Below are 27036 nucleotides of genomic sequence, written 5' to 3' on the forward strand. Positions count from 1 at the left end.
AACCCACAATCCCTGGCTTAGGAGGCCAGTGCCTTATCCATTAGGCCACTGGGGCTTGATGGAGTAGCTTAAAAATCTAGACTTTTTTTGGTTACCACAAGAGTGCAGCACTCAATTTTGATTGAGTTATCACGAACGATCTTGTAAGTTTGAACTCCAAATTGAAACAAACCGTCCGAATGCACATGCATCTTTATTTTACAAGAGAGCCAGGGCTAACTTTGTCGGGTCACTGTACGTTACTAATGCCGATGATGGAAAGTTTATTGGACTACCAGAAGCCTGAAAAACTAAATAGATAGCTTCCACATTTCCCTTTCAATTATGACACCAGATTACGGTGGGACTCAGTAGACTTGTCCAACCTGCGGCAATTTTAAAAATACAAAAACTTAAACAACAAATATCTCGTTGAAATTTCTCTCTTAATCTTGGCGCTAGATCATGAACCGTTTCAACGACTTCAGTAGTAAAAAATACAAAACGAAGGCAAGAATAGAATGCTCCAGGTGAGGGTCGAACTCACAACCTCGGCATCACTCGACAGTTACTGCTTTATAAGTACCGCGCGCTGACCGATTGCGCCACTGGAGCCGACTGGGCACACCCCCTACGACATACATTCTATAAGAAAAAAAAAAATGAAATGGGATAGTTCTTCAGAAAATTAATGATTGCTTACAACAGGTTTCTAAGATTTTATTATAATGTTTGACAATATATATTTTACCATATCACGATCTTTATTAAAAATGAAAACGAGAAATTTAGACACTGGACGCCGGGTCATTTTAGACTCAAACATCCTGTTTTTTTTTGGATCTGGAAATGCGCACGTACATTTGCTGCAATGAACAGACATTGACGATATAAAAAATTCTTCTGAATTCAGGGGCTGCAGGGTCATCTGTGACATCACCTTTTGTGATTCCTAGATCCTGTGTTAACAGCTGCGTACAGAGGTGTTGTCAGTCTTTGTAACCATACCTCTGATATTTAGGAGAACGGCAGGATGTTTGAGTCCAAAATGTTCCCAATGGCCAGGGTAAAAATTGAAAGATTACTCTCATTTTGTTTTGTAAGAAAGAACATGATATGAAAAAAAGAACATTGTCCAAAATGTTTCAAAACCGTTTACATTTTTTCAATTATAATTTTTTTCTTTTGATCTTTGCAAATATTGTGTGGTTGAAAGCATAACCATATCTTAGAAAATATACTCTTTGTTATTTGGGTCATAAATGAAGATAAGATGAAAACAATTAAGATGCAATATTTTTCCGCCACACAATTGCGTGTTAACGCTTCTCTCAGTACATGGAAAGGATCGTTGTAAAGGGTAGAGGTTTGCAAGAACTAATTTACGAAGAAACAAGACAAGGAGAACGGTTTACACATGCACCATCAAACTTCCATGAGAAGCTGTCGGAAAGGGAAATCAACAAGCACCCCAGATGGGACTTGAACCCACAATCCCTGGCTTAGGAGGCCAGTGCCTTATCCATTAGGCCACTGGGGCTTGATGGAGTAGCTTAAAAATCTAGACTTTTTTTGGTTACCACAAGAGTGCAGCACTCAATTTTGATTGAGTTATCACGAACGATCTTGTAAGTTTGAACTCCAAATTGAAACAAACCGTCCGAATGCACATGCATCTTTATTTTACAAGAGAGCCAGGGCTAACTTTGTCGGGTCACTGTACGTTACTAATGCCGATGATGGAAAGTTTATTGGACTACCAGAAGCCTGAAAAACTAAATAGATAGCTTCCACATTTCCCTTTCAATTATGACACCAGATTACGGTGGGACTCAGTAGACTTGTCCAACCTGCGGCAATTTTTAAAAATACAAAAACTTAAACAACAAATATCTCGTTGAAATTTCTCTCTTAATCTTGGCGCTAGATCATGAACCGTTTCAACGACTTCAGTAGTAAAAAATACAAAACGAAGGCAAGAATAGAATGCTCCAGGTGAGGGTCGAACTCACAACCTCGGCATCACTCGACAGTTACTGCTTTATAAGTACCGCGCGCTGACCGATTGCGCCACTGGAGCCGACTGGGCACACCCCTACGACATACATTCTATAAGAAAAAAAAAATGAAATGGGATAGTTCTTCAGAAAATTAATGATTGCTTACAACAGGTTTCTAAGATTTTATTATAATGTTTGACAATATATATTTTACCATATCACGATCTTTATTAAAAATGAAAACGAGAAATTTAGACACTGGACGCCGGGTCATTTTAGACTCAAACATCCTGTTTTTTTTTTGGATCTGGAAATGCGCACGTACATTTGCTGCAATGAACAGACATTGACGATATAAAAAATTCTTCTGAATTCAGGGGCTGCAGGGTCATCTGTGACATCACCTTTTGTGATTCCTAGATCCTGTGTTAACAGCTGCGTACAGAGGTGTTGTCAGTCTTTGTAACCATACCTCTGATATTTAGGAGAACGGCAGGATGTTTGAGTCCAAAATGTTCCCAATGGCCAGGGTAAAAATTGAAAGATTACTCTCATTTTGTTTTGTAAGAAAGAACATGATATGAAAAAAAGAACATTGTCCAAAATGTTTCAAAAACCGTTTACATTTTTTCAATTATAATTTTTTTCTTTTGATCTTTGCAAATATTGTGTGGTTGAAAGCATAACCATATCTTAGAAAATATACTCTTTGTTATTTGGGTCATAAATGAAGATAAGATGAAAACAATTAAGATGCAATATTTTTCCGCCACACAATTGCGTGTTAACGCTTCTCTCAGTACATGGAAAGGATCGTTGTAAAGGGTAGAGGTTTGCAAGAACTAATTTACGAAGAAACAAGACAAGGAGAACGGTTTACACATGCACCATCAAACTTCCATGAGAAGCTGTCGGAAAGGGAAATCAACAAGCACCCCAGATGGGACTTGAACCCACAATCCCTGGCTTAGGAGGCCAGTGCCTTATCCATTAGGCCACTGGGGCTTGATGGAGTAGCTTAAAAATCTAGACTTTTTTTGGTTACCACAAGAGTGCAGCACTCAATTTTGATTGAGTTATCACGAACGATCTTGTAAGTTTGAACTCCAAATTGAAACAAACCGTCCGAATGCACATGCATCTTTATTTTACAAGAGAGCCAGGGCTAACTTTGTCGGGTCACTGTACGTTACTAATGCCGATGATGGAAAGTTTATTGGACTACCAGAAGCCTGAAAAACTAAATAGATAGCTTCCACATTTCCCTTTCAATTATGACACCAGATTACGGTGGGACTCAGTAGACTTGTCCAACCTGCGGCAATTTTTAAAAATACAAAAACTTAAACAACAAATATCTCGTTGAAATTTCTCTCTTAATCTTGGCGCTAGATCATGAACCGTTTCAACGACTTCAGTAGTAAAAAATACAAAACGAAGGCAAGAATAGAATGCTCCAGGTGAGGGTCGAACTCACAACCTCGGCATCACTCGACAGTTACTGCTTTATAAGTACCGCGCGCTGACCGATTGCGCCACTGGAGCCGACTGGGCACACCCCCTACGACATACATTCTATAAGAAAAAAAAAATGAAATGGGATAGTTCTTCAGAAAATTAATGATTGCTTACAACAGGTTTCTAAGATTTTATTATAATGTTTGACAATATATATTTTACCATATCACGATCTTTATTAAAAATGAAAACGAGAAATTTAGACACTGGACGCCGGGTCATTTTAGACTCAAACATCCTGTTTTTTTTTGGATCTGGAAATGCGCACGTACATTTGCTGCAATGAACAGACATTGACGATATAAAAAATTCTTCTGAATTCAGGGGCTGCAGGGTCATCTGTGACATCACCTTTTGTGATTCCTAGATCCTGTGTTAACAGCTGCGTACAGAGGTGTTGTCAGTCTTTGTAACCATACCTCTGATATTTAGGAGAACGGCAGGATGTTTGAGTCCAAAATGTTCCCAATGGCCAGGGTAAAAATTGAAAGATTACTCTCATTTTGTTTTGTAAGAAAGAACATGATATGAAAAAAAGAACATTGTCCAAAATGTTTCAAAAACCGTTTACATTTTTTCAATTATAATTTTTTTCTTTTGATCTTTGCAAATATTGTGTGGTTGAAAGCATAACCATATCTTAGAAAATATACTCTTTGTTATTTGGGTCATAAATGAAGATAAGATGAAAACAATTAAGATGCAATATTTTTCCGCCACACAATTGCGTGTTAACGCTTCTCTCAGTACATGGAAAGGATCGTTGTAAAGGGTAGAGGTTTGCAAGAACTAATTTACGAAGAAACAAGACAAGGAGAACGGTTTACACATGCACCATCAAACTTCCATGAGAAGCTGTCGGAAAGGGAAATCAACAAGCACCCCAGATGGGACTTGAACCCACAATCCCTGGCTTAGGAGGCCAGTGCCTTATCCATTAGGCCACTGGGGCTTGATGGAGTAGCTTAAAAATCTAGACTTTTTTTGGTTACCACAAGAGTGCAGCACTCAATTTTGATTGAGTTATCACGAACGATCTTGTAAGTTTGAACTCCAAATTGAAACAAACCGTCCGAATGCACATGCATCTTTATTTTACAAGAGAGCCAGGGCTAACTTTGTCGGGTCACTGTACGTTACTAATGCCGATGATGGAAAGTTTATTGGACTACCAGAAGCCTGAAAAACTAAATAGATAGCTTCCACATTTCCCTTTCAATTATGACACCAGATTACGGTGGGACTCAGTAGACTTGTCCAACCTGCGGCAATTTTTAAAAATACAAAAACTTAAACAACAAATATCTCGTTGAAATTTCTCTCTTAATCTTGGCGCTAGATCATGAACCGTTTCAACGACTTCAGTAGTAAAAAATACAAAACGAAGGCAAGAATAGAATGCTCCAGGTGAGGGTCGAACTCACAACCTCGGCATCACTCGACAGTTACTGCTTTATAAGTACCGCGCGCTGACCGATTGCGCCACTGGAGCCGACTGGGCACACCCCCTACGACATACATTCTATAAGAAAAAAAAAATGAAATGGGATAGTTCTTCAGAAAATTAATGATTGCTTACAACAGGTTTCTAAGATTTTATTATAATGTTTGACAATATATATTTTACCATATCACGATCTTTATTAAAAATGAAAACGAGAAATTTAGACACTGGACGCCGGGTCATTTTAGACTCAAACATCCTGTTTTTTTTTGGATCTGGAAATGCGCACGTACATTTGCTGCAATGAACAGACATTGACGATATAAAAAATTCTTCTGAATTCAGGGGCTGCAGGGTCATCTGTGACATCACCTTTTGTGATTCCTAGATCCTGTGTTAACAGCTGCGTACAGAGGTGTTGTCAGTCTTTGTAACCATACCTCTGATATTTAGGAGAACGGCAGGATGTTTGAGTCCAAAATGTTCCCAATGGCCAGGGTAAAAATTGAAAGATTACTCTCATTTTGTTTTGTAAGAAAGAACATGATATGAAAAAAAGAACATTGTCCAAAATGTTTCAAAAACCGTTTACATTTTTTCAATTATAATTTTTTTCTTTTGATCTTTGCAAATATTGTGTGGTTGAAAGCATAACCATATCTTAGAAAATATACTCTTTGTTATTTGGGTCATAAATGAAGATAAGATGAAAACAATTAAGATGCAATATTTTTCCGCCACACAATTGCGTGTTAACGCTTCTCTCAGTACATGGAAAGGATCGTTGTAAAGGGTAGAGGTTTGCAAGAACTAATTTACGAAGAAACAAGACAAGGAGAACGGTTTACACATGCACCATCAAACTTCCATGAGAAGCTGTCGGAAAGGGAAATCAACAAGCACCCCAGATGGGACTTGAACCCACAATCCCTGGCTTAGGAGGCCAGTGCCTTATCCATTAGGCCACTGGGGCTTGATGGAGTAGCTTAAAAATCTAGACTTTTTTTGGTTACCACAAGAGTGCAGCACTCAATTTTGATTGAGTTATCACGAACGATCTTGTAAGTTTGAACTCCAAATTGAAACAAACCGTCCGAATGCACATGCATCTTTATTTTACAAGAGAGCCAGGGCTAACTTTGTCGGGTCACTGTACGTTACTAATGCCGATGATGGAAAGTTTATTGGACTACCAGAAGCCTGAAAAACTAAATAGATAGCTTCCACATTTCCCTTTCAATTATGACACCAGATTACGGTGGGACTCAGTAGACTTGTCCAACCTGCGGCAATTTTTAAAAATACAAAAACTTAAACAACAAATATCTCGTTGAAATTTCTCTCTTAATCTTGGCGCTAGATCATGAACCGTTTCAACGACTTCAGTAGTAAAAAATACAAAACGAAGGCAAGAATAGAATGCTCCAGGTGAGGGTCGAACTCACAACCTCGGCATCACTCGACAGTTACTGCTTTATAAGTACCGCGCGCTGACCGATTGCGCCACTGGAGCCGACTGGGCACACCCCCTACGACATACATTCTATAAGAAAAAAAAAATGAAATGGGATAGTTCTTCAGAAAATTAATGATTGCTTACAACAGGTTTCTAAGATTTTATTATAATGTTTGACAATATATATTTTACCATATCACGATCTTTATTAAAAATGAAAACGAGAAATTTAGACACTGGACGCCGGGTCATTTTAGACTCAAACATCCTGTTTTTTTTTGGATCTGGAAATGCGCACGTACATTTGCTGCAATGAACAGACATTGACGATATAAAAAATTCTTCTGAATTCAGGGGCTGCAGGGTCATCTGTGACATCACCTTTTGTGATTCCTAGATCCTGTGTTAACAGCTGCGTACAGAGGTGTTGTCAGTCTTTGTAACCATACCTCTGATATTTAGGAGAACGGCAGGATGTTTGAGTCCAAAATGTTCCCAATGGCCAGGGTAAAAATTGAAAGATTACTCTCATTTTGTTTTGTAAGAAAGAACATGATATGAAAAAAAGAACATTGTCCAAAATGTTTCAAAAACCGTTTACATTTTTTCAATTATAATTTTTTTCTTTTGATCTTTGCAAATATTGTGTGGTTGAAAGCATAACCATATCTTAGAAAATATACTCTTTGTTATTTGGGTCATAAATGAAGATAAGATGAAAACAATTAAGATGCAATATTTTTCCGCCACACAATTGCGTGTTAACGCTTCTCTCAGTACATGGAAAGGATCGTTGTAAAGGGTAGAGGTTTGCAAGAACTAATTTACGAAGAAACAAGACAAGGAGAACGGTTTACACATGCACCATCAAACTTCCATGAGAAGCTGTCGGAAAGGGAAATCAACAAGCACCCCAGATGGGACTTGAACCCACAATCCCTGGCTTAGGAGGCCAGTGCCTTATCCATTAGGCCACTGGGGCTTGATGGAGTAGCTTAAAAATCTAGACTTTTTTTGGTTACCACAAGAGTGCAGCACTCAATTTTGATTGAGTTATCACGAACGATCTTGTAAGTTTGAACTCCAAATTGAAACAAACCGTCCGAATGCACATGCATCTTTATTTTACAAGAGAGCCAGGGCTAACTTTGTCGGGTCACTGTACGTTACTAATGCCGATGATGGAAAGTTTATTGGACTACCAGAAGCCTGAAAAACTAAATAGATAGCTTCCACATTTCCCTTTCAATTATGACACCAGATTACGGTGGGACTCAGTAGACTTGTCCAACCTGCGGCAATTTTTAAAAATACAAAAACTTAAACAACAAATATCTCGTTGAAATTTCTCTCTTAATCTTGGCGCTAGATCATGAACCGTTTCAACGACTTCAGTAGTAAAAAATACAAAACGAAGGCAAGAATAGAATGCTCCAGGTGAGGGTCGAACTCACAACCTCGGCATCACTCGACAGTTACTGCTTTATAAGTACCGCGCGCTGACCGATTGCGCCACTGGAGCCGACTGGGCACACCCCCTACGACATACATTCTATAAGAAAAAAAAAATGAAATGGGATAGTTCTTCAGAAAATTAATGATTGCTTACAACAGGTTTCTAAGATTTTATTATAATGTTTGACAATATATATTTTACCATATCACGATCTTTATTAAAAATGAAAACGAGAAATTTAGACACTGGACGCCGGGTCATTTTAGACTCAAACATCCTGTTTTTTTTTGGATCTGGAAATGCGCACGTACATTTGCTGCAATGAACAGACATTGACGATATAAAAAATTCTTCTGAATTCAGGGGCTGCAGGGTCATCTGTGACATCACCTTTTGTGATTCCTAGATCCTGTGTTAACAGCTGCGTACAGAGGTGTTGTCAGTCTTTGTAACCATACCTCTGATATTTAGGAGAACGGCAGGATGTTTGAGTCCAAAATGTTCCCAATGGCCAGGGTAAAAATTGAAAGATTACTCTCATTTTGTTTTGTAAGAAAGAACATGATATGAAAAAAAGAACATTGTCCAAAATGTTTCAAAAACCGTTTACATTTTTTCAATTATAATTTTTTTCTTTTGATCTTTGCAAATATTGTGTGGTTGAAAGCATAACCATATCTTAGAAAATATACTCTTTGTTATTTGGGTCATAAATGAAGATAAGATGAAAACAATTAAGATGCAATATTTTTCCGCCACACAATTGCGTGTTAACGCTTCTCTCAGTACATGGAAAGGATCGTTGTAAAGGGTAGAGGTTTGCAAGAACTAATTTACGAAGAAACAAGACAAGGAGAACGGTTTACACATGCACCATCAAACTTCCATGAGAAGCTGTCGGAAAGGGAAATCAACAAGCACCCCAGATGGGACTTGAACCCACAATCCCTGGCTTAGGAGGCCAGTGCCTTATCCATTAGGCCACTGGGGCTTGATGGAGTAGCTTAAAAATCTAGACTTTTTTTGGTTACCACAAGAGTGCAGCACTCAATTTTGATTGAGTTATCACGAACGATCTTGTAAGTTTGAACTCCAAATTGAAACAAACCGTCCGAATGCACATGCATCTTTATTTTACAAGAGAGCCAGGGCTAACTTTGTCGGGTCACTGTACGTTACTAATGCCGATGATGGAAAGTTTATTGGACTACCAGAAGCCTGAAAAACTAAATAGATAGCTTCCACATTTCCCTTTCAATTATGACACCAGATTACGGTGGGACTCAGTAGACTTGTCCAACCTGCGGCAATTTTTAAAAATACAAAAACTTAAACAACAAATATCTCGTTGAAATTTCTCTCTTAATCTTGGCGCTAGATCATGAACCGTTTCAACGACTTCAGTAGTAAAAAATACAAAACGAAGGCAAGAATAGAATGCTCCAGGTGAGGGTCGAACTCACAACCTCGGCATCACTCGACAGTTACTGCTTTATAAGTACCGCGCGCTGACCGATTGCGCCACTGGAGCCGACTGGGCACACCCCCTACGACATACATTCTATAAGAAAAAAAAAATGAAATGGGATAGTTCTTCAGAAAATTAATGATTGCTTACAACAGGTTTCTAAGATTTTATTATAATGTTTGACAATATATATTTTACCATATCACGATCTTTATTAAAAATGAAAACGAGAAATTTAGACACTGGACGCCGGGTCATTTTAGACTCAAACATCCTGTTTTTTTTTGGATCTGGAAATGCGCACGTACATTTGCTGCAATGAACAGACATTGACGATATAAAAAATTCTTCTGAATTCAGGGGCTGCAGGGTCATCTGTGACATCACCTTTTGTGATTCCTAGATCCTGTGTTAACAGCTGCGTACAGAGGTGTTGTCAGTCTTTGTAACCATACCTCTGATATTTAGGAGAACGGCAGGATGTTTGAGTCCAAAATGTTCCCAATGGCCAGGGTAAAAATTGAAAGATTACTCTCATTTTGTTTTGTAAGAAAGAACATGATATGAAAAAAAGAACATTGTCCAAAATGTTTCAAAAACCGTTTACATTTTTTCAATTATAATTTTTTTCTTTTGATCTTTGCAAATATTGTGTGGTTGAAAGCATAACCATATCTTAGAAAATATACTCTTTGTTATTTGGGTCATAAATGAAGATAAGATGAAAACAATTAAGATGCAATATTTTTCCGCCACACAATTGCGTGTTAACGCTTCTCTCAGTACATGGAAAGGATCGTTGTAAAGGGTAGAGGTTTGCAAGAACTAATTTACGAAGAAACAAGACAAGGAGAACGGTTTACACATGCACCATCAAACTTCCATGAGAAGCTGTCGGAAAGGGAAATCAACAAGCACCCCAGATGGGACTTGAACCCACAATCCCTGGCTTAGGAGGCCAGTGCCTTATCCATTAGGCCACTGGGGCTTGATGGAGTAGCTTAAAAATCTAGACTTTTTTTGGTTACCACAAGAGTGCAGCACTCAATTTTGATTGAGTTATCACGAACGATCTTGTAAGTTTGAACTCCAAATTGAAACAAACCGTCCGAATGCACATGCATCTTTATTTTACAAGAGAGCCAGGGCTAACTTTGTCGGGTCACTGTACGTTACTAATGCCGATGATGGAAAGTTTATTGGACTACCAGAAGCCTGAAAAACTAAATAGATAGCTTCCACATTTCCCTTTCAATTATGACACCAGATTACGGTGGGACTCAGTAGACTTGTCCAACCTGCGGCAATTTTTAAAAATACAAAAACTTAAACAACAAATATCTCGTTGAAATTTCTCTCTTAATCTTGGCGCTAGATCATGAACCGTTTCAACGACTTCAGTAGTAAAAAATACAAAACGAAGGCAAGAATAGAATGCTCCAGGTGAGGGTCGAACTCACAACCTCGGCATCACTCGACAGTTACTGCTTTATAAGTACCGCGCGCTGACCGATTGCGCCACTGGAGCCGACTGGGCACACCCCCTACGACATACATTCTATAAGAAAAAAAAAATGAAATGGGATAGTTCTTCAGAAAATTAATGATTGCTTACAACAGGTTTCTAAGATTTTATTATAATGTTTGACAATATATATTTTACCATATCACGATCTTTATTAAAAATGAAAACGAGAAATTTAGACACTGGACGCCGGGTCATTTTAGACTCAAACATCCTGTTTTTTTTTGGATCTGGAAATGCGCACGTACATTTGCTGCAATGAACAGACATTGACGATATAAAAAATTCTTCTGAATTCAGGGGCTGCAGGGTCATCTGTGACATCACCTTTTGTGATTCCTAGATCCTGTGTTAACAGCTGCGTACAGAGGTGTTGTCAGTCTTTGTAACCATACCTCTGATATTTAGGAGAACGGCAGGATGTTTGAGTCCAAAATGTTCCCAATGGCCAGGGTAAAAATTGAAAGATTACTCTCATTTTGTTTTGTAAGAAAGAACATGATATGAAAAAAAGAACATTGTCCAAAATGTTTCAAAAACCGTTTACATTTTTTCAATTATAATTTTTTTCTTTTGATCTTTGCAAATATTGTGTGGTTGAAAGCATAACCATATCTTAGAAAATATACTCTTTGTTATTTGGGTCATAAATGAAGATAAGATGAAAACAATTAAGATGCAATATTTTTCCGCCACACAATTGCGTGTTAACGCTTCTCTCAGTACATGGAAAGGATCGTTGTAAAGGGTAGAGGTTTGCAAGAACTAATTTACGAAGAAACAAGACAAGGAGAACGGTTTACACATGCACCATCAAACTTCCATGAGAAGCTGTCGGAAAGGGAAATCAACAAGCACCCCAGATGGGACTTGAACCCACAATCCCTGGCTTAGGAGGCCAGTGCCTTATCCATTAGGCCACTGGGGCTTGATGGAGTAGCTTAAAAATCTAGACTTTTTTTGGTTACCACAAGAGTGCAGCACTCAATTTTGATTGAGTTATCACGAACGATCTTGTAAGTTTGAACTCCAAATTGAAACAAACCGTCCGAATGCACATGCATCTTTATTTTACAAGAGAGCCAGGGCTAACTTTGTCGGGTCACTGTACGTTACTAATGCCGATGATGGAAAGTTTATTGGACTACCAGAAGCCTGAAAAACTAAATAGATAGCTTCCACATTTCCCTTTCAATTATGACACCAGATTACGGTGGGACTCAGTAGACTTGTCCAACCTGCGGCAATTTTTAAAAATACAAAAACTTAAACAACAAATATCTCGTTGAAATTTCTCTCTTAATCTTGGCGCTAGATCATGAACCGTTTCAACGACTTCAGTAGTAAAAAATACAAAACGAAGGCAAGAATAGAATGCTCCAGGTGAGGGTCGAACTCACAACCTCGGCATCACTCGACAGTTACTGCTTTATAAGTACCGCGCGCTGACCGATTGCGCCACTGGAGCCGACTGGGCACACCCCCTACGACATACATTCTATAAGAAAAAAAAAATGAAATGGGATAGTTCTTCAGAAAATTAATGATTGCTTACAACAGGTTTCTAAGATTTTATTATAATGTTTGACAATATATATTTTACCATATCACGATCTTTATTAAAAATGAAAACGAGAAATTTAGACACTGGACGCCGGGTCATTTTAGACTCAAACATCCTGTTTTTTTTTGGATCTGGAAATGCGCACGTACATTTGCTGCAATGAACAGACATTGACGATATAAAAAATTCTTCTGAATTCAGGGGCTGCAGGGTCATCTGTGACATCACCTTTTGTGATTCCTAGATCCTGTGTTAACAGCTGCGTACAGAGGTGTTGTCAGTCTTTGTAACCATACCTCTGATATTTAGGAGAACGGCAGGATGTTTGAGTCCAAAATGTTCCCAATGGCCAGGGTAAAAATTGAAAGATTACTCTCATTTTGTTTTGTAAGAAAGAACATGATATGAAAAAAAGAACATTGTCCAAAATGTTTCAAAAACCGTTTACATTTTTTCAATTATAATTTTTTTCTTTTGATCTTTGCAAATATTGTGTGGTTGAAAGCATAACCATATCTTAGAAAATATACTCTTTGTTATTTGGGTCATAAATGAAGATAAGATGAAAACAATTAAGATGCAATATTTTTCCGCCACACAATTGCGTGTTAACGCTTCTCTCAGTACATGGAAAGGATCGTTGTAAAGGGTAGAGGTTTGCAAGAACTAATTTACGAAGAAACAAGACAAGGAGAACGGTTTACACATGCACCATCAAACTTCCATGAGAAGCTGTCGGAAAGGGAAATCAACAAGCACCCCAGATGGGACTTGAACCCACAATCCCTGGCTTAGGAGGCCAGTGCCTTATCCATTAGGCCACTGGGGCTTGATGGAGTAGCTTAAAAATCTAGACTTTTTTTGGTTACCACAAGAGTGCAGCACTCAATTTTGATTGAGTTATCACGAACGATCTTGTAAGTTTGAACTCCAAATTGAAACAAACCGTCCGAATGCACATGCATCTTTATTTTACAAGAGAGCCAGGGCTAACTTTGTCGGGTCACTGTACGTTACTAATGCCGATGATGGAAAGTTTATTGGACTACCAGAAGCCTGAAAAACTAAATAGATAGCTTCCACATTTCCCTTTCAATTATGACACCAGATTACGGTGGGACTCAGTAGACTTGTCCAACCTGCGGCAATTTTTAAAAATACAAAAACTTAAACAACAAATATCTCGTTGAAATTTCTCTCTTAATCTTGGCGCTAGATCATGAACCGTTTCAACGACTTCAGTAGTAAAAAATACAAAACGAAGGCAAGAATAGAATGCTCCAGGTGAGGGTCGAACTCACAACCTCGGCATCACTCGACAGTTACTGCTTTATAAGTACCGCGCGCTGACCGATTGCGCCACTGGAGCCGACTGGGCACACCCCCTACGACATACATTCTATAAGAAAAAAAAAATGAAATGGGATAGTTCTTCAGAAAATTAATGATTGCTTACAACAGGTTTCTAAGATTTTATTATAATGTTTGACAATATATATTTTACCATATCACGATCTTTATTAAAAATGAAAACGAGAAATTTAGACACTGGACGCCGGGTCATTTTAGACTCAAACATCCTGTTTTTTTTTGGATCTGGAAATGCGCACGTACATTTGCTGCAATGAACAGACATTGACGATATAAAAAATTCTTCTGAATTCAGGGGCTGCAGGGTCATCTGTGACATCACCTTTTGTGATTCCTAGATCCTGTGTTAACAGCTGCGTACAGAGGTGTTGTCAGTCTTTGTAACCATACCTCTGATATTTAGGAGAACGGCAGGATGTTTGAGTCCAAAATGTTCCCAATGGCCAGGGTAAAAATTGAAAGATTACTCTCATTTTGTTTTGTAAGAAAGAACATGATATGAAAAAAAGAACATTGTCCAAAATGTTTCAAAAACCGTTTACATTTTTTCAATTATAATTTTTTTCTTTTGATCTTTGCAAATATTGTGTGGTTGAAAGCATAACCATATCTTAGAAAATATACTCTTTGTTATTTGGGTCATAAATGAAGATAAGATGAAAACAATTAAGATGCAATATTTTTCCGCCACACAATTGCGTGTTAACGCTTCTCTCAGTACATGGAAAGGATCGTTGTAAAGGGTAGAGGTTTGCAAGAACTAATTTACGAAGAAACAAGACAAGGAGAACGGTTTACACATGCACCATCAAACTTCCATGAGAAGCTGTCGGAAAGGGAAATCAACAAGCACCCCAGATGGGACTTGAACCCACAATCCCTGGCTTAGGAGGCCAGTGCCTTATCCATTAGGCCACTGGGGCTTGATGGAGTAGCTTAAAAATCTAGACTTTTTTTGGTTACCACAAGAGTGCAGCACTCAATTTTGATTGAGTTATCACGAACGATCTTGTAAGTTTGAACTCCAAATTGAAACAAACCGTCCGAATGCACATGCATCTTTATTTTACAAGAGAGCCAGGGCTAACTTTGTCGGGTCACTGTACGTTACTAATGCCGATGATGGAAAGTTTATTGGACTACCAGAAGCCTGAAAAACTAAATAGATAGCTTCCACATTTCCCTTTCAATTATGACACCAGATTACGGTGGGACTCAGTAGACTTGTCCAACCTGCGGCAATTTTTAAAAATACAAAAACTTAAACAACAAATATCTCGTTGAAATTTCTCTCTTAATCTTGGCGCTAGATCATGAACCGTTTCAACGACTTCAGTAGTAAAAAATACAAAACGAAGGCAAGAATAGAATGCTCCAGGTGAGGGTCGAACTCACAACCTCGGCATCACTCGACAGTTACTGCTTTATAAGTACCGCGCGCTGACCGATTGCGCCACTGGAGCCGACTGGGCACACCCCCTACGACATACATTCTATAAGAAAAAAAAAATGAAATGGGATAGTTCTTCAGAAAATTAATGATTGCTTACAACAGGTTTCTAAGATTTTATTATAATGTTTGACAATATATATTTTACCATATCACGATCTTTATTAAAAATGAAAACGAGAAATTTAGACACTGGACGCCGGGTCATTTTAGACTCAAACATCCTGTTTTTTTTTGGATCTGGAAATGCGCACGTACATTTGCTGCAATGAACAGACATTGACGATATAAAAAATTCTTCTGAATTCAGGGGCTGCAGGGTCATCTGTGACATCACCTTTTGTGATTCCTAGATCCTGTGTTAACAGCTGCGTACAGAGGTGTTGTCAGTCTTTGTAACCATACCTCTGATATTTAGGAGAACGGCAGGATGTTTGAGTCCAAAATGTTCCCAATGGCCAGGGTAAAAATTGAAAGATTACTCTCATTTTGTTTTGTAAGAAAGAACATGATATGAAAAAAAGAACATTGTCCAAAATGTTTCAAAAACCGTTTACATTTTTTCAATTATAATTTTTTTCTTTTGATCTTTGCAAATATTGTGTGGTTGAAAGCATAACCATATCTTAGAAAATATACTCTTTGTTATTTGGGTCATAAATGAAGATAAGATGAAAACAATTAAGATGCAATATTTTTCCGCCACACAATTGCGTGTTAACGCTTCTCTCAGTACATGGAAAGGATCGTTGTAAAGGGTAGAGGTTTGCAAGAACTAATTTACGAAGAAACAAGACAAGGAGAACGGTTTACACATGCACCATCAAACTTCCATGAGAAGCTGTCGGAAAGGGAAATCAACAAGCACCCCAGATGGGACTTGAACCCACAATCCCTGGCTTAGGAGGCCAGTGCCTTATCCATTAGGCCACTGGGGCTTGATGGAGTAGCTTAAAAATCTAGACTTTTTTTGGTTACCACAAGAGTGCAGCACTCAATTTTGATTGAGTTATCACGAACGATCTTGTAAGTTTGAACTCCAAATTGAAACAAACCGTCCGAATGCACATGCATCTTTATTTTACAAGAGAGCCAGGGCTAACTTTGTCGGGTCACTGTACGTTACTAATGCCGATGATGGAAAGTTTATTGGACTACCAGAAGCCTGAAAAACTAAATAGATAGCTTCCACATTTCCCTTTCAATTATGACACCAGATTACGGTGGGACTCAGTAGACTTGTCCAACCTGCGGCAATTTTTAAAAATACAAAAACTTAAACAACAAATATCTCGTTGAAATTTCTCTCTTAATCTTGGCGCTAGATCATGAACCGTTTCAACGACTTCAGTAGTAAAAAATACAAAACGAAGGCAAGAATAGAATGCTCCAGGTGAGGGTCGAACTCACAACCTCGGCATCACTCGACAGTTACTGCTTTATAAGTACCGCGCGCTGACCGATTGCGCCACTGGAGCCGACTGGGCACACCCCCTACGACATACATTCTATAAGAAAAAAAAAATGAAATGGGATAGTTCTTCAGAAAATTAATGATTGCTTACAACAGGTTTCTAAGATTTTATTATAATGTTTGACAATATATATTTTACCATATCACGATCTTTATTAAAAATGAAAACGAGAAATTTAGACACTGGACGCCGGGTCATTTTAGACTCAAACATCCTGTTTTTTTTTGGATCTGGAAATGCGCACGTACATTTGCTGCAATGAACAGACATTGACGATATAAAAAATTCTTCTGAATTCAGGGGCTGCAGGGTCATCTGTGACATCACCTTTTGTGATTCCTAGATCCTGTGTTAACAGCTGCGTACAGAGGTGTTGTCAGTCTTTGTAACCATACCTCTGATATTTAGGAGAACGGCAGGATGTTTGAGTCCAAAATGTTCCCAATGGCCAGGGTAAAAATTGAAAGATTACTCTCATTTTGTTTTGTAAGAAAGAACATGATATGAAAAAAAGAACATTGTCCAAAATGTTTCAAAAACCGTTTACATTTTTTCAATTATAATTTTTTTCTTTTGATCTTTGCAAATATTGTGTGGTTGAAAGCATAACCATATCTTAGAAAATATACTCTTTGTTATTTGGGTCATAAATGAAGATAAGATGAAAACAATTAAGATGCAATATTTTTCCGCCACACAATTGCGTGTTAACGCTTCTCTCAGTACATGGAAAGGATCGTTGTAAAGGGTAGAGGTTTGCAAGAACTAATTTACGAAGAAACAAGACAAGGAGAACGGTTTACACATGCACCATCAAACTTCCATGAGAAGCTGTCGGAAAGGGAAATCAACAAGCACCCCAGATGGGACTTGAACCCACAATCCCTGGCTTAGGAGGCCAGTGCCTTATCCATTAGGCCACTGGGGCTTGATGGAGTAGCTTAAAAATCTAGACTTTTTTTGGTTACCACAAGAGTGCAGCACTCAATTTTGATTGAGTTATCACGAACGATCTTGTAAGTTTGAACTCCAAATTGAAACAAACCGTCCGAATGCACATGCATCTTTATTTTACAAGAGAGCCAGGGCTAACTTTGTCGGGTCACTGTACGTTACTAATGCCGATGATGGAAAGTTTATTGGACTACCAGAAGCCTGAAAAACTAAATAGATAGCTTCCACATTTCCCTTTCAATTATGACACCAGATTACGGTGGGACTCAGTAGACTTGTCCAACCTGCGGCAATTTTTAAAAATACAAAAACTTAAACAACAAATATCTCGTTGAAATTTCTCTCTTAATCTTGGCGCTAGATCATGAACCGTTTCAACGACTTCAGTAGTAAAAAATACAAAACGAAGGCAAGAATAGAATGCTCCAGGTGAGGGTCGAACTCACAACCTCGGCATCACTCGACAGTTACTGCTTTATAAGTACCGCGCGCTGACCGATTGCGCCACTGGAGCCGACTGGGCACACCCCCTACGACATACATTCTATAAGAAAAAAAAAATGAAATGGGATAGTTCTTCAGAAAATTAATGATTGCTTACAACAGGTTTCTAAGATTTTATTATAATGTTTGACAATATATATTTTACCATATCACGATCTTTATTAAAAATGAAAACGAGAAATTTAGACACTGGACGCCGGGTCATTTTAGACTCAAACATCCTGTTTTTTTTTGGATCTGGAAATGCGCACGTACATTTGCTGCAATGAACAGACATTGACGATATAAAAAATTCTTCTGAATTCAGGGGCTGCAGGGTCATCTGTGACATCACCTTTTGTGATTCCTAGATCCTGTGTTAACAGCTGCGTACAGAGGTGTTGTCAGTCTTTGTAACCATACCTCTGATATTTAGGAGAACGGCAGGATGTTTGAGTCCAAAATGTTCCCAATGGCCAGGGTAAAAGTTGAAAGATTACTCTCATTTTGTTTTGTAAGAAAGAACATGATATGAAAAAAAGAACATTGTCCAAAATGTTTCAAAAACCGTTTACATTTTTTCAATTATAATTTTTTTCTTTTGATCTTTGCAAATATTGTGTGGTTGAAAGCATAACCATATCTTAGAAAATATACTCTTTGTTATTTGGGTCATAAATGAAGATAAGATGAAAACAATTAAGATGCAATATTTTTCCGCCACACAATTGCGTGTTAACGCTTCTCTCAGTACATGGAAAGGATCGTTGTAAAGGGTAGAGGTTTGCAAGAACTAATTTACGAAGAAACAAGACAAGGAGAACGGTTTACACATGCACCATCAAACTTCCATGAGAAGCTGTCGGAAAGGGAAATCAACAAGCACCCCAGATGGGACTTGAACCCACAATCCCTGGCTTAGGAGGCCAGTGCCTTATCCATTAGGCCACTGGGGCTTGATGGAGTAGCTTAAAAATCTAGACTTTTTTTGGTTACCACAAGAGTGCAGCACTCAATTTTGATTGAGTTATCACGAACGATCTTGTAAGTTTGAACTCCAAATTGAAACAAACCGTCCGAATGCACATGCATCTTTATTTTACAAGAGAGCCAGGGCTAACTTTGTCGGGTCACTGTACGTTACTAATGCCGATGATGGAAAGTTTATTGGACTACCAGAAGCCTGAAAAACTAAATAGATAGCTTCCACATTTCCCTTTCAATTATGACACCAGATTACGGTGGGACTCAGTAGACTTGTCCAACCTGCGGCAATTTTTAAAAATACAAAAACTTAAACAACAAATATCTCGTTGAAATTTCTCTCTTAATCTTGGCGCTAGATCATGAACCGTTTCAACGACTTCAGTAGTAAAAAATACAAAACGAAGGCAAGAATAGAATGCTCCAGGTGAGGGTCGAACTCACAACCTCGGCATCACTCGACAGTTACTGCTTTATAAGTACCGCGCGCTGACCGATTGCGCCACTGGAGCCGACTGGGCACACCCCCTACGACATACATTCTATAAGAAAAAAAAAATGAAATGGGATAGTTCTTCAGAAAATTAATGATTGCTTACAACAGGTTTCTAAGATTTTATTATAATGTTTGACAATATATATTTTACCATATCACGATCTTTATTAAAAATGAAAACGAGAAATTTAGACACTGGACGCCGGGTCATTTTAGACTCAAACATCCTGTTTTTTTTTGGATCTGGAAATGCGCACGTACATTTGCTGCAATGAACAGACATTGACGATATAAAAAATTCTTCTGAATTCAGGGGCTGCAGGGTCATCTGTGACATCACCTTTTGTGATTCCTAGATCCTGTGTTAACAGCTGCGTACAGAGGTGTTGTCAGTCTTTGTAACCATACCTCTGATATTTAGGAGAACGGCAGGATGTTTGAGTCCAAAATGTTCCCAATGGCCAGGGTAAAAATTGAAAGATTACTCTCATTTTGTTTTGTAAGAAAGAACATGATATGAAAAAAAGAACATTGTCCAAAATGTTTCAAAAACCGTTTACATTTTTTCAATTATAATTTTTTTCTTTTGATCTTTGCAAATATTGTGTGGTTGAAAGCATAACCATATCTTAGAAAATATACTCTTTGTTATTTGGGTCATAAATGAAGATAAGATGAAAACAATTAAGATGCAATATTTTTCCGCCACACAATTGCGTGTTAACGCTTCTCTCAGTACATGGAAAGGATCGTTGTAAAGGGTAGAGGTTTGCAAGAACTAATTTACGAAGAAACAAGACAAGGAGAACGGTTTACACATGCACCATCAAACTTCCATGAGAAGCTGTCGGAAAGGGAAATCAACAAGCACCCCAGATGGGACTTGAACCCACAATCCCTGGCTTAGGAGGCCAGTGCCTTATCCATTAGGCCACTGGGGCTTGATGGAGTAGCTTAAAAATCTAGACTTTTTTTGGTTACCACAAGAGTGCAGCACTCAATTTTGATTGAGTTATCACGAACGATCTTGTAAGTTTGAACTCCAAATTGAAACAAACCGTCCGAATGCACATGCATCTTTATTTTACAAGAGAGCCAGGGCTAACTTTGTCGGGTCACTGTACGTTACTAATGCCGATGATGGAAAGTTTATTGGACTACCAGAAGCCTGAAAAACTAAATAGATAGCTTCCACATTTCCCTTTCAATTATGACACCAGATTACGGTGGGACTCAGTAGACTTGTCCAACCTGCGGCAATTTTTAAAAATACAAAAACTTAAACAACAAATATCTCGTTGAAATTTCTCTCTTAATCTTGGCGCTAGATCATGAACCGTTTCAACGACTTCAGTAGTAAAAAATACAAAACGAAGGCAAGAATAGAATGCTCCAGGTGAGGGTCGAACTCACAACCTCGGCATCACTCGACAGTTACTGCTTTATAAGTACCGCGCGCTGACCGATTGCGCCACTGGAGCCGACTGGGCACACCCCCTACGACATACATTCTATAAGAAAAAAAAAATGAAATGGGATAGTTCTTCAGAAAATTAATGATTGCTTACAACAGGTTTCTAAGATTTTATTATAATGTTTGACAATATATATTTTACCATATCACGATCTTTATTAAAAATGAAAACGAGAAATTTAGACACTGGACGCCGGGTCATTTTAGACTCAAACATCCTGTTTTTTTTTGGATCTGGAAATGCGCACGTACATTTGCTGCAATGAACAGACATTGACGATATAAAAAATTCTTCTGAATTCAGGGGCTGCAGGGTCATCTGTGACATCACCTTTTGTGATTCCTAGATCCTGTGTTAACAGCTGCGTACAGAGGTGTTGTCAGTCTTTGTAACCATACCTCTGATATTTAGGAGAACGGCAGGATGTTTGAGTCCAAAATGTTCCCAATGGCCAGGGTAAAAATTGAAAGATTACTCTCATTTTGTTTTGTAAGAAAGAACATGATATGAAAAAAAGAACATTGTCCAAAATGTTTCAAAAACCGTTTACATTTTTTCAATTATAATTTTTTTCTTTTGATCTTTGCAAATATTGTGTGGTTGAAAGCATAACCATATCTTAGAAAATATACTCTTTGTTATTTGGGTCATAAATGAAGATAAGATGAAAACAATTAAGATGCAATATTTTTCCGCCACACAATTGCGTGTTAACGCTTCTCTCAGTACATGGAAAGGATCGTTGTAAAGGGTAGAGGTTTGCAAGAACTAATTTACGAAGAAACAAGACAAGGAGAACGGTTTACACATGCACCATCAAACTTCCATGAGAAGCTGTCGGAAAGGGAAATCAACAAGCACCCCAGATGGGACTTGAACCCACAATCCCTGGCTTAGGAGGCCAGTGCCTTATCCATTAGGCCACTGGGGCTTGATGGAGTAGCTTAAAAATCTAGACTTTTTTTGGTTACCACAAGAGTGCAGCACTCAATTTTGATTGAGTTATCACGAACGATCTTGTAAGTTTGAACTCCAAATTGAAACAAACCGTCCGAATGCACATGCATCTTTATTTTACAAGAGAGCCAGGGCTAACTTTGTCGGGTCACTGTACGTTACTAATGCCGATGATGGAAAGTTTATTGGACTACCAGAAGCCTGAAAAACTAAATAGATAGCTTCCACATTTCCCTTTCAATTATGACACCAGATTACGGTGGGACTCAGTAGACTTGTCCAACCTGCGGCAATTTTTAAAAATACAAAAACTTAAACAACAAATATCTCGTTGAAATTTCTCTCTTAATCTTGGCGCTAGATCATGAACCGTTTCAACGACTTCAGTAGTAAAAAATACAAAACGAAGGCAAGAATAGAATGCTCCAGGTGAGGGTCGAACTCACAACCTCGGCATCACTCGACAGTTACTGCTTTATAAGTACCGCGCGCTGACCGATTGCGCCACTGGAGCCGACTGGGCACACCCCCTACGACATACATTCTATAAGAAAAAAAAAATGAAATGGGATAGTTCTTCAGAAAATTAATGATTGCTTACAACAGGTTTCTAAGATTTTATTATAATGTTTGACAATATATATTTTACCATATCACGATCTTTATTAAAAATGAAAACGAGAAATTTAGACACTGGACGCCGGGTCATTTTAGACTCAAACATCCTGTTTTTTTTTGGATCTGGAAATGCGCACGTACATTTGCTGCAATGAACAGACATTGACGATATAAAAAATTCTTCTGAATTCAGGGGCTGCAGGGTCATCTGTGACATCACCTTTTGTGATTCCTAGATCCTGTGTTAACAGCTGCGTACAGAGGTGTTGTCAGTCTTTGTAACCATACCTCTGATATTTAGGAGAACGGCAGGATGTTTGAGTCCAAAATGTTCCCAATGGCCAGGGTAAAAATTGAAAGATTACTCTCATTTTGTTTTGTAAGAAAGAACATGATATGAAAAAAAGAACATTGTCCAAAATGTTTCAAAAACCGTTTACATTTTTTCAATTATAATTTTTTTCTTTTGATCTTTGCAAATATTGTGTGGTTGAAAGCATAACCATATCTTAGAAAATATACTCTTTGTTATTTGGGTCATAAATGAAGATAAGATGAAAACAATTAAGATGCAATATTTTTCCGCCACACAATTGCGTGTTAACGCTTCTCTCAGTACATGGAAAGGATCGTTGTAAAGGGTAGAGGTTTGCAAGAACTAATTTACGAAGAAACAAGACAAGGAGAACGGTTTACACATGCACCATCAAACTTCCATGAGAAGCTGTCGGAAAGGGAAATCAACAAGCACCCCAGATGGGACTTGAACCCACAATCCCTGGCTTAGGAGGCCAGTGCCTTATCCATTAGGCCACTGGGGCTTGATGGAGTAGCTTAAAAATCTAGACTTTTTTTGGTTACCACAAGAGTGCAGCACTCAATTTTGATTGAGTTATCACGAACGATCTTGTAAGTTTGAACTCCAAATTGAAACAAACCGTCCGAATGCACATGCATCTTTATTTTACAAGAGAGCCAGGGCTAACTTTGTCGGGTCACTGTACGTTACTAATGCCGATGATGGAAAGTTTATTGGACTACCAGAAGCCTGAAAAACTAAATAGATAGCTTCCACATTTCCCTTTCAATTATGACACCAGATTACGGTGGGACTCAGTAGACTTGTCCAACCTGCGGCAATTTTTAAAAATACAAAAACTTAAACAACAAATATCTCGTTGAAATTTCTCTCTTAATCTTGGCGCTAGATCATGAACCGTTTCAACGACTTCAGTAGTAAAAAATACAAAACGAAGGCAAGAATAGAATGCTCCAGGTGAGGGTCGAACTCACAACCTCGGCATCACTCGACAGTTACTGCTTTATAAGTACCGCGCGCTGACCGATTGCGCCACTGGAGCCGACTGGGCACACCCCCTACGACATACATTCTATAAGAAAAAAAAAATGAAATGGGATAGTTCTTCAGAAAATTAATGATTGCTTACAACAGGTTTCTAAGATTTTATTATAATGTTTGACAATATATATTTTACCATATCACGATCTTTATTAAAAATGAAAACGAGAAATTTAGACACTGGACGCCGGGTCATTTTAGACTCAAACATCCTGTTTTTTTTTGGATCTGGAAATGCGCACGTACATTTGCTGCAATGAACAGACATTGACGATATAAAAAATTCTTCTGAATTCAGGGGCTGCAGGGTCATCTGTGACATCACCTTTTGTGATTCCTAGATCCTGTGTTAACAGCTGCGTACAGAGGTGTTGTCAGTCTTTGTAACCATACCTCTGATATTTAGGAGAACGGCAGGATGTTTGAGTCCAAAATGTTCCCAATGGCCAGGGTAAAAATTGAAAGATTACTCTCATTTTGTTTTGTAAGAAAGAACATGATATGAAAAAAAGAACATTGTCCAAAATGTTTCAAAAACCGTTTACATTTTTTCAATTATAATTTTTTTCTTTTGATCTTTGCAAATATTGTGTGGTTGAAAGCATAACAATATCTTAGAAAATATACTCTTTGTTATTTGGGTCATAAATGAAGATAAGATGAAAACAATTAAGATGCAATATTTTTCCGCCACACAATTGCGTGTTAACGCTTCTCTCAGTACATGGAAAGGATCGTTGTAAAGGGTAGAGGTTTGCAAGAACTAATTTACGAAGAAACAAGACAAGGAGAACGGTTTACACATGCACCATCAAACTTCCATGAGAAGCTGTCGGAAAGGGAAATCAACAAGCACCCCAGATGGGACTTGAACCCACAATCCCTGGCTTAGGAGGCCAGTGCCTTATCCATTAGGCCACTGGGGCTTGATGGAGTAGCTTAAAAATCTAGACTTTTTTTGGTTACCACAAGAGTGCAGCACTCAATTTTGATTGAGTTATCACGAACGATCTTGTAAGTTTGAACTCCAAATTGAAACAAACCGTCCGAATGCACATGCATCTTTATTTTACAAGAGAGCCAGGGCTAACTTTGTCGGGTCACTGTACGTTACTAATGCCGATGATGGAAAGTTTATTGGACTACCAGAAGCCTGAAAAACTAAATAGATAGCTTCCACATTTCCCTTTCAATTATGACACCAGATTACGGTGGGACTCAGTAGACTTGTCCAACCTGCGGCAATTTTTAAAAATACAAAAACTTAAACAACAAATATCTCGTTGAAATTTCTCTCTTAATCTTGGCGCTAGATCATGAACCGTTTCAACGACTTCAGTAGTAAAAAATACAAAACGAAGGCAAGAATAGAATGCTCCAGGTGAGGGTCGAACTCACAACCTCGGCATCACTCGACAGTTACTGCTTTATAAGTACCGCGCGCTGACCGATTGCGCCACTGGAGCCGACTGGGCACACCCCCTACGACATACATTCTATAAGAAAAAAAAAATGAAATGGGATAGTTCTTCAGAAAATTAATGATTGCTTACAACAGGTTTCTAAGATTTTATTATAATGTTTGACAATATATATTTTACCATATCACGATCTTTATTAAAAATGAAAACGAGAAATTTAGACACTGGACGCCGGGTCATTTTAGACTCAAACATCCTGTTTTTTTTTGGATCTGGAAATGCGCACGTACATTTGCTGCAATGAACAGACATTGACGATATAAAAAATTCTTCTGAATTCAGGGGCTGCAGGGTCATCTGTGACATCACCTTTTGTGATTCCTAGATCCTGTGTTAACAGCTGCGTACAGAGGTGTTGTCAGTCTTTGTAACCATACCTCTGATATTTAGGAGAACGGCAGGATGTTTGAGTCCAAAATGTTCCCAATGGCCAGGGTAAAAATTGAAAGATTACTCTCATTTTGTTTTGTAAGAAAGAACATGATATGAAAAAAAGAACATTGTCCAAAATGTTTCAAAAACCGTTTACATTTTTTCAATTATAATTTTTTTCTTTTGATCTTTGCAAATATTGTGTGGTTGAAAGCATAACCATATCTTAGAAAATATACTCTTTGTTATTTGGGTCATAAATGAAGATAAGATGAAAACAATTAAGATGCAATATTTTTCCGCCACACAATTGCGTGTTAACGCTTCTCTCAGTACATGGAAAGGATCGTTGTAAAGGGTAGAGGTTTGCAAGAACTAATTTACGAAGAAACAAGACAAGGAGAACGGTTTACACATGCACCATCAAACTTCCATGAGAAGCTGTCGGAAAGGGAAATCAACAAGCACCCCAGATGGGACTTGAACCCACAATCCCTGGCTTAGGAGGCCAGTGCCTTATCCATTAGGCCACTGGGGCTTGATGGAGTAGCTTAAAAATCTAGACTTTTTTTGGTTACCACAAGAGTGCAGCACTCAATTTTGATTGAGTTATCACGAACGATCTTGTAAGTTTGAACTCCAAATTGAAACAAACCGTCCGAATGCACATGCATCTTTATTTTACAAGAGAGCCAGGGCTAACTTTGTCGGGTCACTGTACGTTACTAATGCCGATGATGGAAAGTTTATTGGACTACCAGAAGCCTGAAAAACTAAATAGATAGCTTCCACATTTCCCTTTCAATTATGACACCAGATTACGGTGGGACTCAGTAGACTTGTCCAACCTGCGGCAATTTTTAAAAATACAAAAACTTAAACAACAAATATCTCGTTGAAATTTCTCTCTTAATCTTGGCGCTAGATCATGAACCGTTTCAACGACTTCAGTAGTAAAAAATACAAAACGAAGGCAAGAATAGAATGCTCCAGGTGAGGGTCGAACTCACAACCTCGGCATCACTCGACAGTTACTGCTTTATAAGTACCGCGCGCTGACCGATTGCGCCACTGGAGCCGACTGGGCACACCCCCTACGACATACATTCTATAAGAAAAAAAAAATGAAATGGGATAGTTCTTCAGAAAA

General features: G+C 38.2%; 37 non-coding genes across 37 annotated transcripts; all 37 read right to left on the reverse strand.

Annotated features, from left to right (window-relative positions):
* Positions 1-501: 501 nt before the first annotated feature.
* TRNAI-UAU (transfer RNA isoleucine (anticodon UAU)) lies at positions 502-594 on the reverse strand. The gene is given in 2 exon segments: positions 502-537; positions 557-594. It is a non-coding gene; the product is annotated as a tRNA-Ile (tRNA).
* Positions 595-1446: 852 nt separating this feature from the next.
* TRNAR-CCU (transfer RNA arginine (anticodon CCU)) lies at positions 1447-1519 on the reverse strand. The gene has a single exon. It is a non-coding gene; the product is annotated as a tRNA-Arg (tRNA).
* Positions 1520-1966: 447 nt separating this feature from the next.
* On the reverse strand, positions 1967-2059 carry TRNAI-UAU (transfer RNA isoleucine (anticodon UAU)). Its single transcript is given in 2 exon segments — positions 1967-2002; positions 2022-2059. It is a non-coding gene; the product is annotated as a tRNA-Ile (tRNA).
* An 852-nt stretch (positions 2060-2911) lies between these two features.
* Positions 2912-2984, reverse strand: TRNAR-CCU (transfer RNA arginine (anticodon CCU)). The gene has a single exon. It is a non-coding gene; the product is annotated as a tRNA-Arg (tRNA).
* Positions 2985-3431: 447 nt separating this feature from the next.
* TRNAI-UAU (transfer RNA isoleucine (anticodon UAU)) lies at positions 3432-3524 on the reverse strand. Its single transcript is given in 2 exon segments — positions 3432-3467; positions 3487-3524. It is a non-coding gene; the product is annotated as a tRNA-Ile (tRNA).
* Positions 3525-4376: 852 nt separating this feature from the next.
* TRNAR-CCU (transfer RNA arginine (anticodon CCU)) lies at positions 4377-4449 on the reverse strand. Its single transcript has one exon. It is a non-coding gene; the product is annotated as a tRNA-Arg (tRNA).
* A 447-nt stretch (positions 4450-4896) lies between these two features.
* Positions 4897-4989, reverse strand: TRNAI-UAU (transfer RNA isoleucine (anticodon UAU)). The gene is given in 2 exon segments: positions 4897-4932; positions 4952-4989. It is a non-coding gene; the product is annotated as a tRNA-Ile (tRNA).
* An 852-nt stretch (positions 4990-5841) lies between these two features.
* TRNAR-CCU (transfer RNA arginine (anticodon CCU)) lies at positions 5842-5914 on the reverse strand. The gene has a single exon. It is a non-coding gene; the product is annotated as a tRNA-Arg (tRNA).
* Positions 5915-6361: 447 nt separating this feature from the next.
* Positions 6362-6454, reverse strand: TRNAI-UAU (transfer RNA isoleucine (anticodon UAU)). Its single transcript is given in 2 exon segments — positions 6362-6397; positions 6417-6454. It is a non-coding gene; the product is annotated as a tRNA-Ile (tRNA).
* An 852-nt stretch (positions 6455-7306) lies between these two features.
* On the reverse strand, positions 7307-7379 carry TRNAR-CCU (transfer RNA arginine (anticodon CCU)). The gene has a single exon. It is a non-coding gene; the product is annotated as a tRNA-Arg (tRNA).
* Positions 7380-7826: 447 nt separating this feature from the next.
* Positions 7827-7919, reverse strand: TRNAI-UAU (transfer RNA isoleucine (anticodon UAU)). The gene is given in 2 exon segments: positions 7827-7862; positions 7882-7919. It is a non-coding gene; the product is annotated as a tRNA-Ile (tRNA).
* Positions 7920-8771: 852 nt separating this feature from the next.
* On the reverse strand, positions 8772-8844 carry TRNAR-CCU (transfer RNA arginine (anticodon CCU)). The gene has a single exon. It is a non-coding gene; the product is annotated as a tRNA-Arg (tRNA).
* A 447-nt stretch (positions 8845-9291) lies between these two features.
* On the reverse strand, positions 9292-9384 carry TRNAI-UAU (transfer RNA isoleucine (anticodon UAU)). Its single transcript is given in 2 exon segments — positions 9292-9327; positions 9347-9384. It is a non-coding gene; the product is annotated as a tRNA-Ile (tRNA).
* Positions 9385-10236: 852 nt separating this feature from the next.
* TRNAR-CCU (transfer RNA arginine (anticodon CCU)) lies at positions 10237-10309 on the reverse strand. The gene has a single exon. It is a non-coding gene; the product is annotated as a tRNA-Arg (tRNA).
* A 447-nt stretch (positions 10310-10756) lies between these two features.
* On the reverse strand, positions 10757-10849 carry TRNAI-UAU (transfer RNA isoleucine (anticodon UAU)). Its single transcript is given in 2 exon segments — positions 10757-10792; positions 10812-10849. It is a non-coding gene; the product is annotated as a tRNA-Ile (tRNA).
* An 852-nt stretch (positions 10850-11701) lies between these two features.
* On the reverse strand, positions 11702-11774 carry TRNAR-CCU (transfer RNA arginine (anticodon CCU)). The gene has a single exon. It is a non-coding gene; the product is annotated as a tRNA-Arg (tRNA).
* Positions 11775-12221: 447 nt separating this feature from the next.
* TRNAI-UAU (transfer RNA isoleucine (anticodon UAU)) lies at positions 12222-12314 on the reverse strand. Its single transcript is given in 2 exon segments — positions 12222-12257; positions 12277-12314. It is a non-coding gene; the product is annotated as a tRNA-Ile (tRNA).
* Positions 12315-13166: 852 nt separating this feature from the next.
* TRNAR-CCU (transfer RNA arginine (anticodon CCU)) lies at positions 13167-13239 on the reverse strand. Its single transcript has one exon. It is a non-coding gene; the product is annotated as a tRNA-Arg (tRNA).
* A 447-nt stretch (positions 13240-13686) lies between these two features.
* TRNAI-UAU (transfer RNA isoleucine (anticodon UAU)) lies at positions 13687-13779 on the reverse strand. Its single transcript is given in 2 exon segments — positions 13687-13722; positions 13742-13779. It is a non-coding gene; the product is annotated as a tRNA-Ile (tRNA).
* An 852-nt stretch (positions 13780-14631) lies between these two features.
* Positions 14632-14704, reverse strand: TRNAR-CCU (transfer RNA arginine (anticodon CCU)). Its single transcript has one exon. It is a non-coding gene; the product is annotated as a tRNA-Arg (tRNA).
* Positions 14705-15151: 447 nt separating this feature from the next.
* On the reverse strand, positions 15152-15244 carry TRNAI-UAU (transfer RNA isoleucine (anticodon UAU)). The gene is given in 2 exon segments: positions 15152-15187; positions 15207-15244. It is a non-coding gene; the product is annotated as a tRNA-Ile (tRNA).
* An 852-nt stretch (positions 15245-16096) lies between these two features.
* Positions 16097-16169, reverse strand: TRNAR-CCU (transfer RNA arginine (anticodon CCU)). The gene has a single exon. It is a non-coding gene; the product is annotated as a tRNA-Arg (tRNA).
* A 447-nt stretch (positions 16170-16616) lies between these two features.
* Positions 16617-16709, reverse strand: TRNAI-UAU (transfer RNA isoleucine (anticodon UAU)). The gene is given in 2 exon segments: positions 16617-16652; positions 16672-16709. It is a non-coding gene; the product is annotated as a tRNA-Ile (tRNA).
* An 852-nt stretch (positions 16710-17561) lies between these two features.
* On the reverse strand, positions 17562-17634 carry TRNAR-CCU (transfer RNA arginine (anticodon CCU)). The gene has a single exon. It is a non-coding gene; the product is annotated as a tRNA-Arg (tRNA).
* Positions 17635-18081: 447 nt separating this feature from the next.
* TRNAI-UAU (transfer RNA isoleucine (anticodon UAU)) lies at positions 18082-18174 on the reverse strand. Its single transcript is given in 2 exon segments — positions 18082-18117; positions 18137-18174. It is a non-coding gene; the product is annotated as a tRNA-Ile (tRNA).
* Positions 18175-19026: 852 nt separating this feature from the next.
* On the reverse strand, positions 19027-19099 carry TRNAR-CCU (transfer RNA arginine (anticodon CCU)). Its single transcript has one exon. It is a non-coding gene; the product is annotated as a tRNA-Arg (tRNA).
* A 447-nt stretch (positions 19100-19546) lies between these two features.
* On the reverse strand, positions 19547-19639 carry TRNAI-UAU (transfer RNA isoleucine (anticodon UAU)). Its single transcript is given in 2 exon segments — positions 19547-19582; positions 19602-19639. It is a non-coding gene; the product is annotated as a tRNA-Ile (tRNA).
* An 852-nt stretch (positions 19640-20491) lies between these two features.
* On the reverse strand, positions 20492-20564 carry TRNAR-CCU (transfer RNA arginine (anticodon CCU)). The gene has a single exon. It is a non-coding gene; the product is annotated as a tRNA-Arg (tRNA).
* Positions 20565-21011: 447 nt separating this feature from the next.
* On the reverse strand, positions 21012-21104 carry TRNAI-UAU (transfer RNA isoleucine (anticodon UAU)). The gene is given in 2 exon segments: positions 21012-21047; positions 21067-21104. It is a non-coding gene; the product is annotated as a tRNA-Ile (tRNA).
* An 852-nt stretch (positions 21105-21956) lies between these two features.
* On the reverse strand, positions 21957-22029 carry TRNAR-CCU (transfer RNA arginine (anticodon CCU)). Its single transcript has one exon. It is a non-coding gene; the product is annotated as a tRNA-Arg (tRNA).
* A 447-nt stretch (positions 22030-22476) lies between these two features.
* Positions 22477-22569, reverse strand: TRNAI-UAU (transfer RNA isoleucine (anticodon UAU)). Its single transcript is given in 2 exon segments — positions 22477-22512; positions 22532-22569. It is a non-coding gene; the product is annotated as a tRNA-Ile (tRNA).
* An 852-nt stretch (positions 22570-23421) lies between these two features.
* Positions 23422-23494, reverse strand: TRNAR-CCU (transfer RNA arginine (anticodon CCU)). The gene has a single exon. It is a non-coding gene; the product is annotated as a tRNA-Arg (tRNA).
* Positions 23495-23941: 447 nt separating this feature from the next.
* On the reverse strand, positions 23942-24034 carry TRNAI-UAU (transfer RNA isoleucine (anticodon UAU)). The gene is given in 2 exon segments: positions 23942-23977; positions 23997-24034. It is a non-coding gene; the product is annotated as a tRNA-Ile (tRNA).
* Positions 24035-24886: 852 nt separating this feature from the next.
* Positions 24887-24959, reverse strand: TRNAR-CCU (transfer RNA arginine (anticodon CCU)). Its single transcript has one exon. It is a non-coding gene; the product is annotated as a tRNA-Arg (tRNA).
* Positions 24960-25406: 447 nt separating this feature from the next.
* On the reverse strand, positions 25407-25499 carry TRNAI-UAU (transfer RNA isoleucine (anticodon UAU)). The gene is given in 2 exon segments: positions 25407-25442; positions 25462-25499. It is a non-coding gene; the product is annotated as a tRNA-Ile (tRNA).
* Positions 25500-26351: 852 nt separating this feature from the next.
* TRNAR-CCU (transfer RNA arginine (anticodon CCU)) lies at positions 26352-26424 on the reverse strand. Its single transcript has one exon. It is a non-coding gene; the product is annotated as a tRNA-Arg (tRNA).
* A 447-nt stretch (positions 26425-26871) lies between these two features.
* On the reverse strand, positions 26872-26964 carry TRNAI-UAU (transfer RNA isoleucine (anticodon UAU)). Its single transcript is given in 2 exon segments — positions 26872-26907; positions 26927-26964. It is a non-coding gene; the product is annotated as a tRNA-Ile (tRNA).
* Positions 26965-27036: the final 72 nt, after the last annotated feature.

This window comes from Ranitomeya imitator, unplaced genomic scaffold, assembly GCF_032444005.1.
Source record: "Ranitomeya imitator isolate aRanImi1 unplaced genomic scaffold, aRanImi1.pri SCAFFOLD_1258, whole genome shotgun sequence".
NCBI lineage: Eukaryota > Metazoa > Chordata > Amphibia > Anura > Dendrobatidae > Ranitomeya > Ranitomeya imitator.